Consider the following 17,849-nt stretch of genomic DNA (forward strand, 5'->3'; position numbering starts at 1 on the left):
TTTATCAAACAATGAAAAAGACATGCTAAGGAAATGATATTTTACCATACACTCTCTTTAAGTATTAAGTTATGCACTCTCTTTAAGTATTAAGTTATGAAAATAAGATAAAATCAAATTCAATTTATTTCTGCGTTTGAAGTTCTGTTTTAGTATGTTGGGGATGGGAACCTTACAGTCTTATTTATTTTGTGCATTTTCAAGAACAATAATTATATGCATCATTCTATTCAAGTCTCTATGTGTAAAAGAAGGAAGTCACAGTGTTTGAATTTTGATAAGCATATATATTTTTAAGGGAAATCTCATGAAAAATGCACAGCTCTGTTTTACCAAAAAATTTAAATTTTTAAATAAAACAAAACAAAACAACAACACCAACAATAACAAAACACACCAACATTTTACTTGTACATTATAATTGCAATTTTAGATGCATCTGATGTCTGCAAAACAGAAAATGGCATTTTGGCCAAATCTCAATATTGCAAAACTAAAAGAGATTTATCCGGAAAAAGAGCATTTTATCCCGTTTATCGTTAGTACAGGAGAATTATTATGCGTATCATCTAACTACAAGAATATTTTATATTACAATTATAATAATATCGTCATTACAAGGAAATCGTATCATAATAGAGAGTTTGAGATTTCAACCTTCGCCTTCCGCTTCAACGTCTCTCATATATATTTGGGGTAAAACGTCACCAATATGCGTGTATTTTATTTATATCAGACGTTGCTACTAAAGTTTTCCATGTACTTTCAAGTAAGCCTAAAACTTCGTTTTATTACTATGTGAAATAAAAAGTTTAGTTTTTACGATTTTTGCTTATTAAGTTATTCGATTATTCATATGTATAATTGGACTAAATTTGATGCGAAACACTATCAATAAGAATATTGAAGTTTTTTCTGGCTAATGATTTTAACTAAATACATTGAATTGAACCTGGAAGTATGAAGTTATCAACTGATTTTGAAAAACTTTGAGATTTTGTTCAAACTTTAACTTCTATGGCATATTTGTGTCCTCAGGCGGTATTGATTATACCAGATGGGCCTTTTTGTCGTTAGAAGTGAAGTTTTGAACGTCCGAAGATGTGATATCACGAAAGTCAAAACTTCAGTCTTTGTACATCTTCTCTGTCCACATACACGGCATCAAAGACTGAAATCTGGATGGAGGCACATAGCATGACAGTCATTTTACTTAAAAAATGAATAATAACACGCGATTATCATTTGGTGGAACATTTTATTTTAACTTCCAAATAGAATCAATCCGTTTCTGCCGGACACTTAATAAGACAATTACGTTTTAATTAAAAACATAAAATGGTTCTAGTAAGTCGGGTTTTTTTTGAAGTATCAGACAATTTTTAGATCTATTATATCATGATGCGAGAGGTTTCCTGTTAGCCGTATGGGATAGCTCCATTCTTTACATGCACATACCCAGAACATGGCAAAGAGTCATTTGGGTCAATCCCCCTTTGATTCTTACATTTTACAAAGAAAAACGGTCTTGAAACTCGCTGTGACTACCCCCGCCCCCTGAATAAGAGGCCCCACTTTTACAGTTGGTGTCCCTCTAACCAAAATTCCTTGATCTGCACATGCTTTACTTATGAAATAGTATATTCAAACAAATACGTGTATATGCCCACATGTTATTTTGTGCGACAATTTTCGTCTCCACCTAACAGTTCTTGACTGTTTCGCTAGACACATGGTGACCTGGCACGATTATATTGTGCTGTCTGAGAGTTTGGCATTATACAGAGTCAAACTGAGTGTCATGATGCAAAAACGTATAATATCACGAGAGTATCTTACATTTGTTTCAAATCGCTTGTTAAATGTATTCATAAATTGTGTATATTGGCTCATGTTATCAACATATCTTTTAAAATGTTAGATTTTCATCAGGAACAGTCTACAAGTAAAACGCGTCTTTTAAGGAATTCGATGTACAAAGTACCAATTCAAAGTAAAAAAAAAACTTTAACAAAAACTGTGAAACACTAGTCAACAGCCCTTTGTGTTTTCTTCATCTCATATATTTAACTTCAAAGTTTATCGAAAATATGCATTTGTTGTAGTTGATGTCTCATGTTTTTGTCAAGAACACCATCAACAATAGAATACGTTGATATGTTTATCATTTTTATTTCCTCTAAATAAAATGTATAATGTACAATCATGCATTGTATACTGACATTATTTTATATAAAATGTTTTTATTTTGTTGTTTTTTTTGTTTTTTTTTGTAATTGCACTAATATCCATGTGATGATTATGTTAATTGAAATGTTTTTATTTAATTTTCATTTCTAAAACCTCTTGTAAAAGTCCTGCACTTTCGGACAACTGATATCAAAATGCACGAGGAAAACGATCATAATTACAGATAAATTGAATGGGCGGATTAAAAGAAGTAAGGTTCATTCTAAAGTTTGAAATCTCAAGGAATTTTAATCGAACTTCAACTTCATACGTTAACTTTGCAAGAGACGTTGAAGGGGAAGGCGAAAGTTGAAATCTCAAACTCTCTATTAATTAGATTATTACGTCCAATGTTTTTCGTAATACCGACACATTTAATGAAAATTTAGTGGGTCTTTGAACTTTATTGTAGAAAGATCAGACTGCAAATGTCTACAAATGTAAGTTCGGGTAAGAGCTCAGTAAATGTATGTCATACTAAAAGCTTAAACCAATTCAACACTGCATTAGAAAGATAGGTTTGCAGCATTTGAAAAGCAAGGAGGAAGTATGTAGTAACTTTTTGTAAATTACGTTGCCTATTGTCAGCTAGTTTCAGCCGAATATACATTTACGATACTTTTCAAGGATTATTGAGGATTCTGCTACTGTTTACTAGCTGAAGATTTAGGCTAACTTTCTTAAACGACTTAAGCCTATTTCTTAATTCTAGTTTTTCATAGGTTGGTGTCACCTCTCTGAATGCACAACGTTGTTGTTACTAAAATGTCATTTTCCCACTAACTGTCCATTTTTAAAGTATCCAAGAAAGGAAATTTATAGCTGAAGTGTGTGTATATAGCGGTATCGGTACAACAGTAATTATAATGGACAAACTAACAAATTAGCTGTTTTTAATATAGTGTAATAACAATATCATTACTTTTTACATTTTTCCAAACATGAAGTTATACGGTTAAAATGAAGCTAGTTTACATAAAGTTTTAATTTTGTAAGCAGTTTCCAAAGTCAAGACAATTTCAAAAAGGATATTCCTCAGACTTCATATTATTTTGTTTTAACGGCTTTGAAGAGTAGATATGCTTAATATTACAGTCCTTAACGCAATAACCCTTCAACGTAAACAACAGCAGCGCACACATCCACGTACAAAAGACACACGCACACGCACACGCGCACGCGCACGCGCACGCACACGCACACGCGCACGCGCACGCACACGCGCACGCGCACGCACACGCACACGCACACGCACACGCACACACACACACAACTAACATGCACTCGAGTAAGAAAAAAAACAACACTGTGGGACACCGCCCAAGACACACACACGCGCACACACAAACACGCAGGAAAAATCAAGTCTGGCCCCGTCTAAGGACGGCCGGTGGCCAGAATTATGGTATGCACAAAGAAGACAACATACGCAACACTAAATACGAGACAGACAGACAGAAAACAAGTTGAAAATAGGGGCACCGCCTCGGAGCGGTCAGTAACCTATATAAAGGAAACTTGGGGCTTTCAACGCGTTCAGGGCCTGTCAACCTCTCACATACCCTATTTTCAACAAGTTAGACAAGACTGTGTAAATAAAATCACTCCCCGCTGAGAAAGGCCAAAATATCAGATCATATCAAGAACACATAAAATTAGGGCCAATCTAAGGTATAATTACACCAATGTACTCAACAACTTGTCCGAAGCCATAGCACCAAAAGCCTAACTTTTAAGGGCAAATTAATTTAAGCAAATTCCACTCCCTCCGTCCGTTTTTGTAAGATTTAGACACTGGCACCAGAACAGAAAGAAAATGCCCCTGTACATGTTATCCCTAGGTATTCTATAAGAACCATGGTCATGAACGGGAAAATATACTAACCCGTTTCAATCGTACATTTCTCAATTTAAACGCGCAGTTCGGTGAATGGCTACCTAGTATATTGAACAAGCGATAATTTATCTTCCATCGTGCACCGGTCACATTGTCTCAATATTTCATATTGCTGAGATTATCAACATATTTTATGCTTTCGTCAACGTTACAGACCTTCCCTAATGAACATCCGGTCTAGAGGTCACGGCAGTGTGCACATGTTTGGCGAAATGTAAACAAACAAAAACAGAATTTTAAAAAAATCACAATTTTACACTAAAACTCGAAATGATGAATGAAATTCATCTTGTATATGATCTTTAATTTGAAATCGTACATTGGTCTGCATCTGTTCTGTTTATTTTATTCATTTTGCACATTTATGCTGCATTTTCACATTTTAGCGAACACGTGTAGTAAAATGACGATTGACATACATTTTCACAACAGCCAATCAGAATGGTTTTGTAATCTAGAACGGAACTCCACCAGGGAAGTTCAAGCAAGTTTTTTGTGTAACATTGACATTGTACGCGTTGTTTTTCTAAGATAAGATGTATTGAAGAAATATGACCAGTACACAATGGAAGATAAATTACTACTTGTTTGATATCCATAGTACACTTTTACCGAACTGCGTGTTTTAAGTATGAAATGCGCGATTGAAACGGGTTAGTATGTTTTCCCGTTCATGACCATGGTTCTTATAGAATACCTAGGGGTAGGGTATAACATGTACAGAGGCATTTTCTTTCTGTTCTGGTGCCAGTGGATTTAGAACTTACATTTTATTAGTGATTGCACCATCAAATAGAAGCGTAGCGATTAATTGTAGAGGCGTAAAACACCAAACATACACTGTGCTGAACGATTTCACATTGTATCCTCTTTTGCTTTTTTGATAACTTTTAACACATTTTTTGATTAAAAGAAGCAGTTTGTTTAATTTTTCGAATTATATAAACTATTTATAAACTACATCTCCAAAGTATATCGGGTGTGTAAGACAAAGTTTTTAAAGTGTTTTAAGGTTAGTTATATATTTCTTCGGACGATCTGTAATAAAATGTAGTGAAAGCCTTCCGTAGTTTATGATATCTGTAACCCTGTTGTAATAATGTTTGGTGATATGAAGATCTTGCAAAATAAATAAGTTGCGAAATATAGACACCGTATGATGTTGCTCGAGGGACATCTCCATCAGGGTGGGCGAAGTTGATAATTTCAAAGTCGAAGTACGCGTAGTATTAGACAAAATATGTCTTCCTAAAGAGCTTACTACTTTCCTACTTCCTGTGAACAATTCAGTGTAATTAAGTAGTAATAGTTTATAAGGTATGAATTCAAAAAATCAAAACACTTAGATGAACCTTAACAGATAAAATATTACGGGAAATAAGACAGTACGCATAGAGATATGTTTGGCAGATAAAATAATCAAGAAAAAAGACAGTACACATTGAGGTATGTTTAATAGATAAAATAGTACGACAAGTTAAGACTATACACGAGATATATTTAAAATGCTTAAATGATCAGAATCCAGCATTGTATATTATTTTGTTACTTTTATGATCCTGAAGTCTAGCTTGTTGCGAATAGCAGTCATATTTGTATAACGAATTGTTTGTCTAATTTTCTTTTTTTACACACATTAATATTCACATTTACATTTTAAAGCAACCCGGAAGAACGTGTTTATTGCCTATCCATTTAAAAATAAGTAATCTGATCCTACATACAAATATAAAAAAAAATAATTTGTTTATTTCATATTTGCTGCGGACTTTATATTGTGAAAGATTTTGAACAGTAAAAAGAAATCGTTGAAGGAATTTCCATATGAATTTTAAAGTAGTTCTGGTGTTTTTCCTGTGTGAATGTATATGCACCGGTAAGAATTTTATATATTAATTTAAATTTGACTTAGCTAAATTTTGTACCTATCTTTAATGGCTTTTAAAAGGCATATGTATATTTAACTATCAATAAACAGGTGTGCAGAGTAGTTATTTGTGTGCATTCATTATGATGTTGTAAGTACAAGCTGCTACAATTATGCGTGTATTACGCGATAGTCTTCATCTGACCATGTTTAGTACAGGAACATAATTTTTTTTAATGGCCCCCATCAAAGAAACGGGGTATATTATCGATCGTCGGTATGTTAGTCGGACCGTTTGTTGATCGAACATCCAGAACCTTCAAACCTAGATGCATGATTAAAAAGATGACACATATAGTTTTTGGGGCTAGTAGATCAAAGGTCAAAATCGCAGGGGTCTGAACCTTGAAAACGGTTTCCGTCTAATAAGTTGAAAACCTTTCTACCAAGATCCTTCAAACTTGATAACACGATGTTGCCCTACCTTTGCAACGGCGTTAAGCACATGTATAAATGGTTTGTCAATATTTAGTAACTTCATTTGGAAGCATAGAATGCATACACGCAAATCAACAGAAAAAAGAAAAAGGAAAACCAAAGGACCACAAAAATGTTGCAGGCTCGGTTTGATTGAGCCTGTTCATGGACGGTAGCGGAATTGCAAGCTACCGTTCACGCCCTCTAGCCCAGGTTGAGTACACATGTTATAAGTACAAGAATATAATTTAGAGACATCCTCAGATGTATTTATACGACGGTGCACATGGAACTTTCGATGAAGCAATGAGTGCAATTCCATGAAACGCGGCGTATGGTCCCCAGATAAAATAATGACTTTGCCTTAAATGAGGAAACAATGGGTAGAACTATACGAACTGGAATTTAGAGAGGGATCTGTGGTTATGGAGCCTTCATAGAACTGCCAAAAGACAAAAGACTAAGTTTAACTGCAGACATATTTAGTATAACATATTGACTGCTGTGATCAAATTGGAATGAATACAGATTTTTTTTAATTATTTAGAATACTTAAGGCACTAAAGAGTTACGTGCATGATTCCGTTGAAACGGATCATCACGAAATTTTTTATTGAATTAAACATTTCTTTCAAACTTCTTTTTTCTAGCCCTATAATAGCTGATTTCAGAAAGAAGACGTGATCTCGAGAAGATGTCTAATAATGCTTTCAGAGCTATTTTTGTTTCTATTCCTGCAACTGCTTCTTGATAACATAAAGCAGGAATAGTTTTCCAAATCAAACCAGCAACATGTTGAAATAGAGCGTCATTGATTGACATCTTTCAAAAGGTACCTTCTAAACTCTGTTTTCCGTACTGTTTCAAAGGGTTCCTATAAGACATACTAAGGCGGCACAAAGTACCTCTTACTTCCCCCGTGGTAATCCCATGTGCCAACTCCATTCTTGACAACCTGGGGGCTCGTCCGGGATCTTTACTAAATATGGAAATATACTGACAAAAGATTGATTACTTGTTACGACAACGTATTCCATTTCATAAGTCAAAGTTGAATATTAAAATCCATGTCTTTGAATACCTTAAGTGGGTTTTATAAGGTGAGAGATTATTATTGGCAGAAGCTGCCCTAATTGAATACAAGAAAAAACAAGCAGTTAAACACCTTCAGAGAGAAAGTAGGGAACACTCCAACGGGGAACGAGGGCGGATAGATGCAGAAATGAAAGATAAAGAGCATAGTCGAGCTTGAAATATGCCAATACATGACTAAAGAGGCATGGTAGCATGTAGATCTGGCCCCAATTTCACGAAAAACCTAAGTAACATAGTTAAGTCTGTTATATTAAAATCGGGCTAATGCTTAAGTTATTGTTATTTAATGTTGATGTTTTTCTATAACAATGTATTTATAGCTAAAGCATACTATTGATAGTAATATTTGTTTGCAGTTCTTACTTCAGTCACGCAAATATGATGTTTCTATTTAAGGACGATATAATGAACTTAAGTATTTGCTCAAGTATATTTGTTATTTCTCGACTTTGTTTTCTGTAAAATTCAGAATTCTCGTGTTTTGATATACGAAACATCATATACGGTTCTGATATATATGTAAAAATCAACACTAAAGATATGTAAAGGGCTAAAACAAGCATCTGAAGCAATTACTTAAGTTTGTTGTTACTGGGGCCTGAAACAACAAAATGAAATAGAGAAAAGTGGAAACTTCACAGGTCGCTCAACACGACTAAAAACGAAAATGGTGCAGGTTCGGTTCGATTTAGCCTGTTCATGGACGGTAGTGGAAATGCATGCTACCGTCCACGCCCTCTAGCCCCGGGTTGAGCAGAACTCAACATTAACACATGCTAAAAGTACAAAAAGCAATTTAGAGACATCCGCAGATGTATTCAAACGGCGGTGAACATGGAACCTTCAATGATACACGTGTTGAGGCGTGTAATTCCATGAAGAGCGGCGTTTGGTCCCCAGATAAAGTAAAGGGTTTGCCCCAGACGAGAAAACAATGGGCAGAACTAAACAAACTGGAATTTAGGAAGGGGATCTGAGGTTATGGAGCCTGCGTATCACAGGAACTGTCAAAAGACAAAATTAAAAAGCAGGCACCATATCCAAGGGGTAATTATACAATACCCAAGGCTATGAAAGCGGGAGTATTTTAATTACCCAGGCCGAAATGGTCATGTTGAGAAACTAAACAGTACCAATAACACGACATAAAAGTCGTGCTGAACGATCTGAAAAGATCGAAATATAGCAGCCCTGATTGAATGTACGGGGAGACTTTTTACGGCCGCCACACGGCAGAGACAACGCTGCTGTGATAATAAAATAGAGAAAAGTGGAAACAAGACAAAAACGAAAATGTTGCAGGCTCGGTTTGATTGAGCCTGTTTAAGGACGGTAGTGGAAAGTCATGAAACTGAAAATTGAAACAGGGACTTCCGTCTACATTAAACCTTAAAAGGCACCGCAAAGCAGAGGTATTAAACCAGAGCTTTCTAAGAATGAATTGTGTAAAGATGACATGGATGCTAATTTCGATGATAAGTAGGTGGCTAAGAGTAGAAAAAAGATACCTGGGTCGTATGTCTGAGATATTTGTTTACAAGCGTTTATATGATAATTAAACCGGAGGTTCTTAAGATTTCAGCTTATTGTGAAGGTTTTCGGGCAAAGTTTAGAGAAGAAAAGTCAGACCAGGGGTGGGGGGGGGGGGGGGGGGCGGGTATTTCAATTTACGGCTCGTCATCAGTAGTTGGACTAGAATGGCAGAGGCGTCATCTATTTACGACGAGTTGAAAGATTTAAATATCACAGCCGTTTACAATAACGTGTTCAACAGATAAAAGCTATTTTACGGAAAGACAGGAAACCTATGACCCGCAATGATATCCTGAACATAACATGATAATACGAAAACATACAATAAGAAAATCTAACAATCTCCTCCAGTAAACACGGTAAAGTCAAATCCTAAAACCAATATCTCTTATACATCTTTATAATGCTTTTATAAGTCATTCATTACTGCTAAAATTAGGATATACCAGATTACAGAAAAACAGAGTCCCAAATACATATTACTTTACATTTTCTAACCATACTGTAGTGACTTTACTCTATTTTGGAAATTACTTGTAAAATATAATATACTTTTGAGAAAAGTTTTGTTGGCTAATCGTTATTAATATCGGTAAAAATGCCTGTCCAAAATATTATTACTCTGTTTTGATATTAATTTTGAGTTTACAAACAACTGTTTCTTCATATACTTAGAAAAAGAGACAATTTAAGATAGTTGTATTCATTTACACATTCTAAATGCATTTTCTCCAGTTGTAAGTAATTAATTACAGTTCAGATAACAGTTATTGAAACACTTCTATTTAGTATCCAGATTTTGCACGATTCTTTCATTTATTTTATAACAGTTTGGAGATTATCTTCCTGTTTACTGAAATCGCCGTGTCATATAAAATGTTTCAAAAGGAAAAGATCCGATCGTTTGGTTTTGAATGATTTTTGATTAAAATTTGTGCTGGCCGAGCACATTTTTTAAAATACTAGTGGTATTTTATTTATTATGTACCAGCTTATATGCGATAGAGCTTGTTGTGGAAGCAGATACTTACATTTACAAAATCATTAACATTTAAAGCGCTTCAACAACAAGAAGATAAATACACGAAAAGAAAACAAAAAAGTGCTAGTTTCTATTGGGTAAATATTAGCCATATTAAGGCTATATACCAATAAAAGAAATTGTTCTTTGTTTCATATAAAATTCAGCTACTTCAGAACAATTTTGTTACAGTTTCTAGATTTTCACTTCGTCGTAGACCTATTTTCCACAAGATATCCATACATTTGCTTCAAGAAAACGAAAAGAAAAAGGGGTGTTGAATAGTATGCAGTGAAATGCAAGTCAACTGAAGTCAGGTACCCTCATATTGCCGCATTTCAGAAAGCGGTCCGCAGAATAAACACCCTACTTTCGTTTTCAAGTAAACAACTCGAAAACATGCGAAGATTAGCATGAAATGTGTCCTTTTTTATGTAAAATTCATTCCACGAGTGAAATAATGCCCATTTGGAAAAATTAGGATCTATTTATTAGGGACTTCTTTCGACTACACCACGGAAGCACATTTTTGACCGAATTACTGCATTATAACCTTAAGGCGACACAAGCTGTCTCCTACTACCCCAGTTGGTAGTCCCCTTGTCAACCCGATTCCTGACATTCCCTTATCTAAGACTAGTTGTAATTTAGTTCTAGGTTGTCAAAGCAGTTGTGCAATATGCCAGGGTACGTCGGGTTTCTGTGAAAAATGTAGAGATGGTTACTTATTACGAGACAAATACTGTTTTGCTTGTCCTTATAACTGTGAAACATGTACAAACTCGTTTTTCTGTTCAAAATGTAAAGCAAACTTTTGGGATATCCGACAATTTCTTACTTGCGGAAGTGCGTGTCATGAAAACTGCGGTGAGACTGAGTGTGATGATGTGACTGGTTACTGTCATCAATGTAAATCAGGATTTTACGGCACGTATTGTACGGTGTTCCGTTAGGGCCAGCGCTTGCTCTCTGTGAACGCGAAGCGCGAAGGTACGACGGTACGATGGCGAAGCCCGACAGTACGATGGCGAAGCGCGACAGTACGTTGGTGACAACACGACAGTGCGATGGCGAAGCGCGACACTACGATGGTGAAAGTCCGTCGTACTGTCGCGCTTCACCATCGCACTGTCGCGCTTCACCATCGTAGTCTCACCATCGTATTGTCGCGCTTCGCCATCGCACTGTCGCGCTTCACCATCGTAGTGTCACCATCGTACTGTCGCGCTTCGCCTTCGTACTGTCGCGCTTCACCATCGTACTGTCGCGCTTCGCCATCGCACTGTCGCGCTTCACCATCGTACTGTCGCGCTTCACCATCATACTGTCGCGCTTCACCATCGCACTGTCGCGCTTCACCATCGTAGTGTCACCATCATACTGTCGCACTTCGCCATCGTACTGTCGCGTTTCACTATATTTTCTCTGTTTTCTTAAAGGCCGACTTTCATTAAACTCTGTATTGTGTAGTATTGTCAACTTTGTCCAATGATCAAATAATTGGAACCCTTTTCGGCACGGGTATTTTTGAAATGAATATCACCAGACCTGATGTTATTCAAATGAAAATTCCCCGGCAGATTGTCACTCAATTGACTATTATCTGGCATGATGATATTTAAAAAATATCATACCTTAAAATTGTTTGAAATGTATTATTCCAAAATAGGCTCCGTTGATCTATGGCTATTTTACTTTGTTTACTTGAGGGATAATAAAAACGAATATCACCCAGCCGAGTGTAATTTATGAACACAATAACATAACCTCTCTGTGGAAAAATAGATGATAATGTATTTACATGTAATTAATTGTTTTGTGAGAAAATGTTGTTAATCAGCTCATATATTTCAAGCCATGAAACGTTAAAAGTATATATATATTGTCAGCTAAAAGTAATAAAACAGCACTGTTGTATAAATTTTGCTTATAAAGCTTTTGGGTATATTTTATGCAAAAGTGTTAATTAGGTCTAGAATACCCGACCGACCCTGTCTTTTTACCACTGACCCTAAAGTTTTAATTGAAGAAACGTATTGTTAAAAATGTAGATTTATGTTAAACAAGATTATTAGTAAGTAAATCCAAAGCACGTCCCTCCGTCTGACCGTACAATTCTATACATTAAAGTCGGCCCTTAAGTAAACAGAGAAAAGTTAGTGAAACGCGACAGTACGATGGCGAAGCGCGACAGTACGATGGTGACACTACGATGGTGAAGCGCAACAGTGCGATGGCGAAGCGCGACAGCACGATGGCGAAACGCGACAGTGCGATGGCGAAGCGCGACAATACAATGGTGACACTACGATGGTGAAGCGCGACAGAGCGATGGCGAAGCGCGACAGTACGATGGTGAAGCGCGACAGTACGATGGCGAAGCGTGACAGTACGATGGTGACACTACGATGGTGAAGTGCGACAGTGCGATGGCGAAGCGCGACAGTACGATGGCGAAGCGCGACAATACGATGGTGACACTACGATGGTGAAGCGCGAAAGTGCGATGGCGAAGCGCGACACTACGATGGTGTAGCGCGACAGTACGATGGTGAAGCGCGACAGTACGACGGACTTTCACCATCGTAGTGTCGCGCTTCGCCATCTTAGTGTCGCGCTTCGCCATCGCACTGTCGTGTTGTCACCATCGTACTGTCGTGCTTCGCCATCGTACCGTCGTACCTTCGCGCTTCGCGTTCACAGGGAGCAGGCGCTGGCCCTAACGGAATTACGTAGTATTGTGAAAATAACTGCTCCCTTTGTACAAACAGTGTTTGTGAACTTCGTCAGTTTACATTTGGTTGTGCTGACGGGTATTATGGTGATACTGTCAGTCGTTTTAAAACGTGTCGAAAATGTTATGGTGATTGCACATTATGTGAAAGTAGGAAAAATTGTACACAATGTGCAAATGGTTTCTTTTTACAATATGTGTTTCTCGAAAATACCACATATGGTATTTGCACTCCGTGCCCATCAATTTATGTTGGTCTTTTTATATGGAAGTATTCAAATTAAATGAAATCCATACCTTATGCAAAAACATTCTCGCATGCTATGTATTATAAAAACTGCTGTTTTGGAAAAAAGTTGCTTGAATAATTTTCATTTTCTCATATTAGCAGATTCTAAGAAATGTTATCAATCGGTTTAAATGCAGTTTCTGTGAACATTTTTTATCAAAATTTTATGTCAGTGCAAATACTCTGCTAATTGTTGACCTATATGATTTTGGTATTCCAGCTCTAGGCTGTCAAAGCAGATGTGCAAGATGTCAGGGAAGCTCTGATATTTGTGAAGAATGTAAAGACGGATACTTCATATATCACAGAAACTGTTTTTCTTGTCCTGATAACTGTGAAAAATGTACACACACGTCCAACTGTACAAAATGTAAAACACAATTCTGGGACATCCGGCCGTATCATGCTTGCGGAAGTGCGTGTCATGAAAACTGTGGAGAGACTGGGTGTGATGATGTGACTGGTTACTGTCATCAATGTAAATCAGGATTTTATGGTTCTTTTTGTGAAAACAACTGTTCCTTGTGCATAAACGGTGCTTGTGAACTTCGTAAGTGTACAATAGGTTGTATTGATGGATAGTATGGTGATACTGTCAGTCGTTTTAAAACGTGTCGGAAATGTTATGGTGATTGCACGTTATGTGGTAGTTGGAAAAATTGTACACAATGTGCAAATGGTTTCTTTTTACAATATGTGTTTCTCGAAAATACCACATATGGTATTTGTACTCCGTGCCCATCAAACTGCTCTAATGGCTGTGACAGTAACGGGCATTGTCTAGGTGGCTGCAGTGATGGCTGGACAGGACAAAAGTGTACAAACAGATGTGCGAACAAATGTCAAAGATGTGACCAGAATCATGGAGGCATATGTACAAAATGTGAAGGTAATTTCTATACGCAATCCTGTTTTATGCCATGCAGTTCCAACTGCGCTTCACTTCCCGGCATGGTGACATGTAATTTAAACGATGGAACGTGTCTGAACGGCTGTAAAGAGGGATTCAATGGAATTACATGTGAAGATAAAGTTTTCATTGGCTCAACAGTCATGACGACAACATTAGCAGGTAGTGCAGTAATACTTTTTTTACAAAATTGCTAACATATCAGGAAATGAATGTTCAGTAAGTGATGTTTATATTTGTATATACTTGATGTTGTTTGATAATTTATTGCTCTTGTACAAGTTCACAAGCAGGTTAAATGCTGTTTGCGGGTTGTGATAAAATATTTATGATGTAACGGATTGATAAGTACTATTAATATTTGCATACATATATATCATGTATTAATTCCGCTATGATTTATTTAAGCTGTCATAGGAATTCCACGGACTGATGATATATGTGCACAATGTAGGGAAGCTAACGGACATGACAGTCATACGAAATTATTTCTTTTTGGAACACTTACAGGTTTCGGCATTTGTCTGCTGGTAGCTCTTGCATATATAATTATACGTTTTTATAGAAGAAGGTGGGTTACTTTTTGATAGTATTTACTTCATACCTATCAAACTAACACATTGTATAAAGAAATGTCTCAACCAGTCAAAGATTATACATGTCTTTAAAGATTTTTACACAATGCGTTTGGTTTTAGGAAAATATTAAATACACCTTCTGAGACACTTCATTATTTTTGCATATTTTGAAGAACAAATGCACATGAAAAAAACGAATATGTGAATACCGCCGTTACGATGGACTCAGTGTCGTCTATGGAGACAGGAGGTAGCCGTGAAAATGTTGTACATTACGAAACAACGGATGGAACAGTTCAAAGCGTGTATGAGAGATTAGATGATAGCAGACGTGATGATCAACATCAATATAGTGGTAATGTTTCCATTGAAAATAAATGTTAACCAATGTTATAAATGTAGATAAATAACTTAATTTAATACATGCTAATAACAGAAAATTGGAGAGGAGGGAGATATTTGGAGAGACAAGATAGGAGGAGGAGGGCATTTTTGAGTAAGGACAGAGTGGAGGGGTACTTTGAGGTAATCAGAAATCACACGATGTGGGGTATCATTGCTTCGAGTGCGGGAGGTCGTGGGTTCGATCCCTGGCCGCGTCAACCCAAATACTTAAAAAATGGTGCTAGTAGCTTCCTCACTTGGCGGTCAACATTAAGAGGGTAGTTGCTAGTCTATGAATTTAATACTGTTAAGACCGGGATGTGGAAGGGGTTGAGCGGGGGAGGGGTTAAATGTTTTCGGGAGATGGAGTAAATCAAAAAACAACTGCTTTCGCATTTAGGATAGATATTTTTTCTGGAATAGCCCAATATCGGGCTCTGTTATGTAAGGATGAAAAGCCCTGAAAAATTGTTGAAAACGACGTTTAACCCGAACAAACAGTCACCAATTCAATGTCGTTTTTTCCCGCGGATATACAGTATACTGTCGAAGGATTATAGATAGATTTAGGTTTGTATTTATTTGATATACGTTCTGAAATCCTTAGCAAACAAAACGTTAAAATTGCATCAAATATAATTACATAGTTATATCGGTACTCTTTTCCTCGATTTATTAAAGAAAATAAAATGTTACAATGAGTTGAATTTCCCGAGACAAGTGACGATTTCAAATCAAAGGAAAATAACTTATCATAATTACTTGGAGCTACCACCGACAAGCACATGTTTAGTTTCGTAATCGAATTCCACAGTAAGAATGTTGCGTTTTAGCATTAATATTCAGGCACATAGTGGTTTACAACATTAAATGACGATTTCAAATCTAAGTGAAGTAATTTTTTCCGTGATTAGTTGGAGCAGCTTAGTTTCGTAATCAAATTTCAGTAAGCGTATTGCGGTTTGGTGTTTAACGGTACAAGAAGCATGAAAAACGACAGTGAAAACTATATCGCACAAATTTAAACAACGCATGAATAAAATTAATAATAACTATTACAAAATAGGCATATATATTTTTATCAAAATGCCAATTTCATTTTTGAACCAATACCCCTCCATAGATACATAGCATTGTTACACTTATCTCAATTTACGGTTGATATGTAGTTGTAATCAAAGTTATTATTTTGTTCCTATTTCAGAAGGAACAGTTATATGTATATTTTAAGCAACTTTATAGCGTGATAAGACCATTGAATTAACTAAGGCGGTTTTAGATTAATTACTTGTTTATATGCCTTCAAAATATACACAATATTTTTTACATATTGTTTCGTATATGGCACATCAAATTCTTTACTGACAAAGTTTAAAGATAAGAAATGATCATAAACTATTTATTTATCATTACAGGACTGTAAGGATTAACACATCATCAAGAGACTATCAACATATGAGTTATAAGTATGATAACGAAATTGCTGCATTACAATCACAGACATGCTAGCATTGAATAATGTAATAACACCATCACGGCCATGTTACAGCACCATCACGGCCATGTTACAGTACCATCACGGTCATGTTACAACACCATCACGGCCATGTTACAGTATCATCACGACCATGTTACAACATTATCACGGCCATGTTACAGTAAAACCTCATATATGTTACTCATGTTAGTCACTGTGTAAAAAGTACATGTTAAAACAAAATACAATATCGCTTTTTATATAAAAGGAAATGCTTTGCTGTTCATTCTGTATGCTTAAGCATAATGTTTACACATAATTGCTTTCATGTCATTAGCCTGAAGTCATCGTCTGCGATTAAAAGAAAAGTAATGCCTTCTGTATAATATAACACAGCAGTTATTATAACAAATCCAAATTGTTATCCTAATAACGTGCGTGTGTCATTTATATGTTGCTTAACATTTAAGCATATATTAAACAATTCTAACAGAACGTATTTATAGCAAATAAAGAACAACATTTGTTGTAATTCTAATTGACATTAATGTACTAGCACATGGCATAAGAACTGCATTTCAAGTAAAGTTTATCTTATGTTTAATCAGGCATTGGAAAGAAATGACCGATCAACTAAAATCGTTGACACAACCCTTTAATGCATCACCAGATCAAAGCAAAGTCCCTTAAATTGGGAGGAAGCAAAAGTGGCTCCATAAAGTTGAAACTAATAAACGCAGCACTGCCAAATTTGTTTTCGGGGAAATACTCCGACAAGTATGACCAGAAAACTATGATAAGATAGTCTCGAATAACATTTAAAGGCGGTGGTCAAGTACAGTAGACATTTTAATATTTAGTAGAGATAAAACCTAAGTTCTTTAAATCAGGTTTGAAGTTAAAAAGCTTTGAAATGAAGGCAAGTGTCCATATATTTCTCAAAAATAGATATATGTACAATATTTCAACCAGAAGCCTGAGTGCTAAAAATGTAATACATCTGGAACAGTCTGTAAACAGCAAAAATATGCTATAGCAGAATGCAACTATTTAAGCTCTAACCGGGACTCAAACCCAAGACCTCTCACACCTAAGGCAGACACTCTACCACTTCCCTATAACAGCAGTAGCTAATAGCTATGCAGTTCAAATGCACCTATTACATTACGTGAACTGGAACAATTTTGTTACAATAATATCATTATCGGTGAACTCCGGATTACCGGCGCATTCGCTTTGTTAACCAACGGCAATTTTCTTGTAAAGAAAAAATATAATCTAATGCTTCCGTTTAAATGGGTCAAAACTGCCCAAATTTCTCATACCGAAGAATATTCCTCCGGCCAATAATCGATAGC

The 17,849-nt window shown here is 36.1% G+C and overlaps 1 long non-coding RNA gene across 1 annotated transcript; it reads left to right on the top strand.

The window, feature by feature from the left end:
• The first annotated feature begins 5,861 nt into the window (after positions 1 to 5,861).
• On the top strand, positions 5,862 to 17,631 carry LOC123538943 (uncharacterized). Its single transcript, XR_008368366.1, has 4 exons — positions 5,862 to 6,002; positions 13,363 to 14,214; positions 14,470 to 14,985; positions 16,430 to 17,631. It is a non-coding gene; the product is annotated as an uncharacterized LOC123538943 (long non-coding RNA).
• Positions 17,632 to 17,849: the final 218 nt, after the last annotated feature.

The sequence above is a fragment of the Mercenaria mercenaria genome, chromosome 18 (assembly GCF_021730395.1).
Source record: "Mercenaria mercenaria strain notata chromosome 18, MADL_Memer_1, whole genome shotgun sequence".
NCBI lineage: Eukaryota > Metazoa > Mollusca > Bivalvia > Venerida > Veneridae > Mercenaria > Mercenaria mercenaria.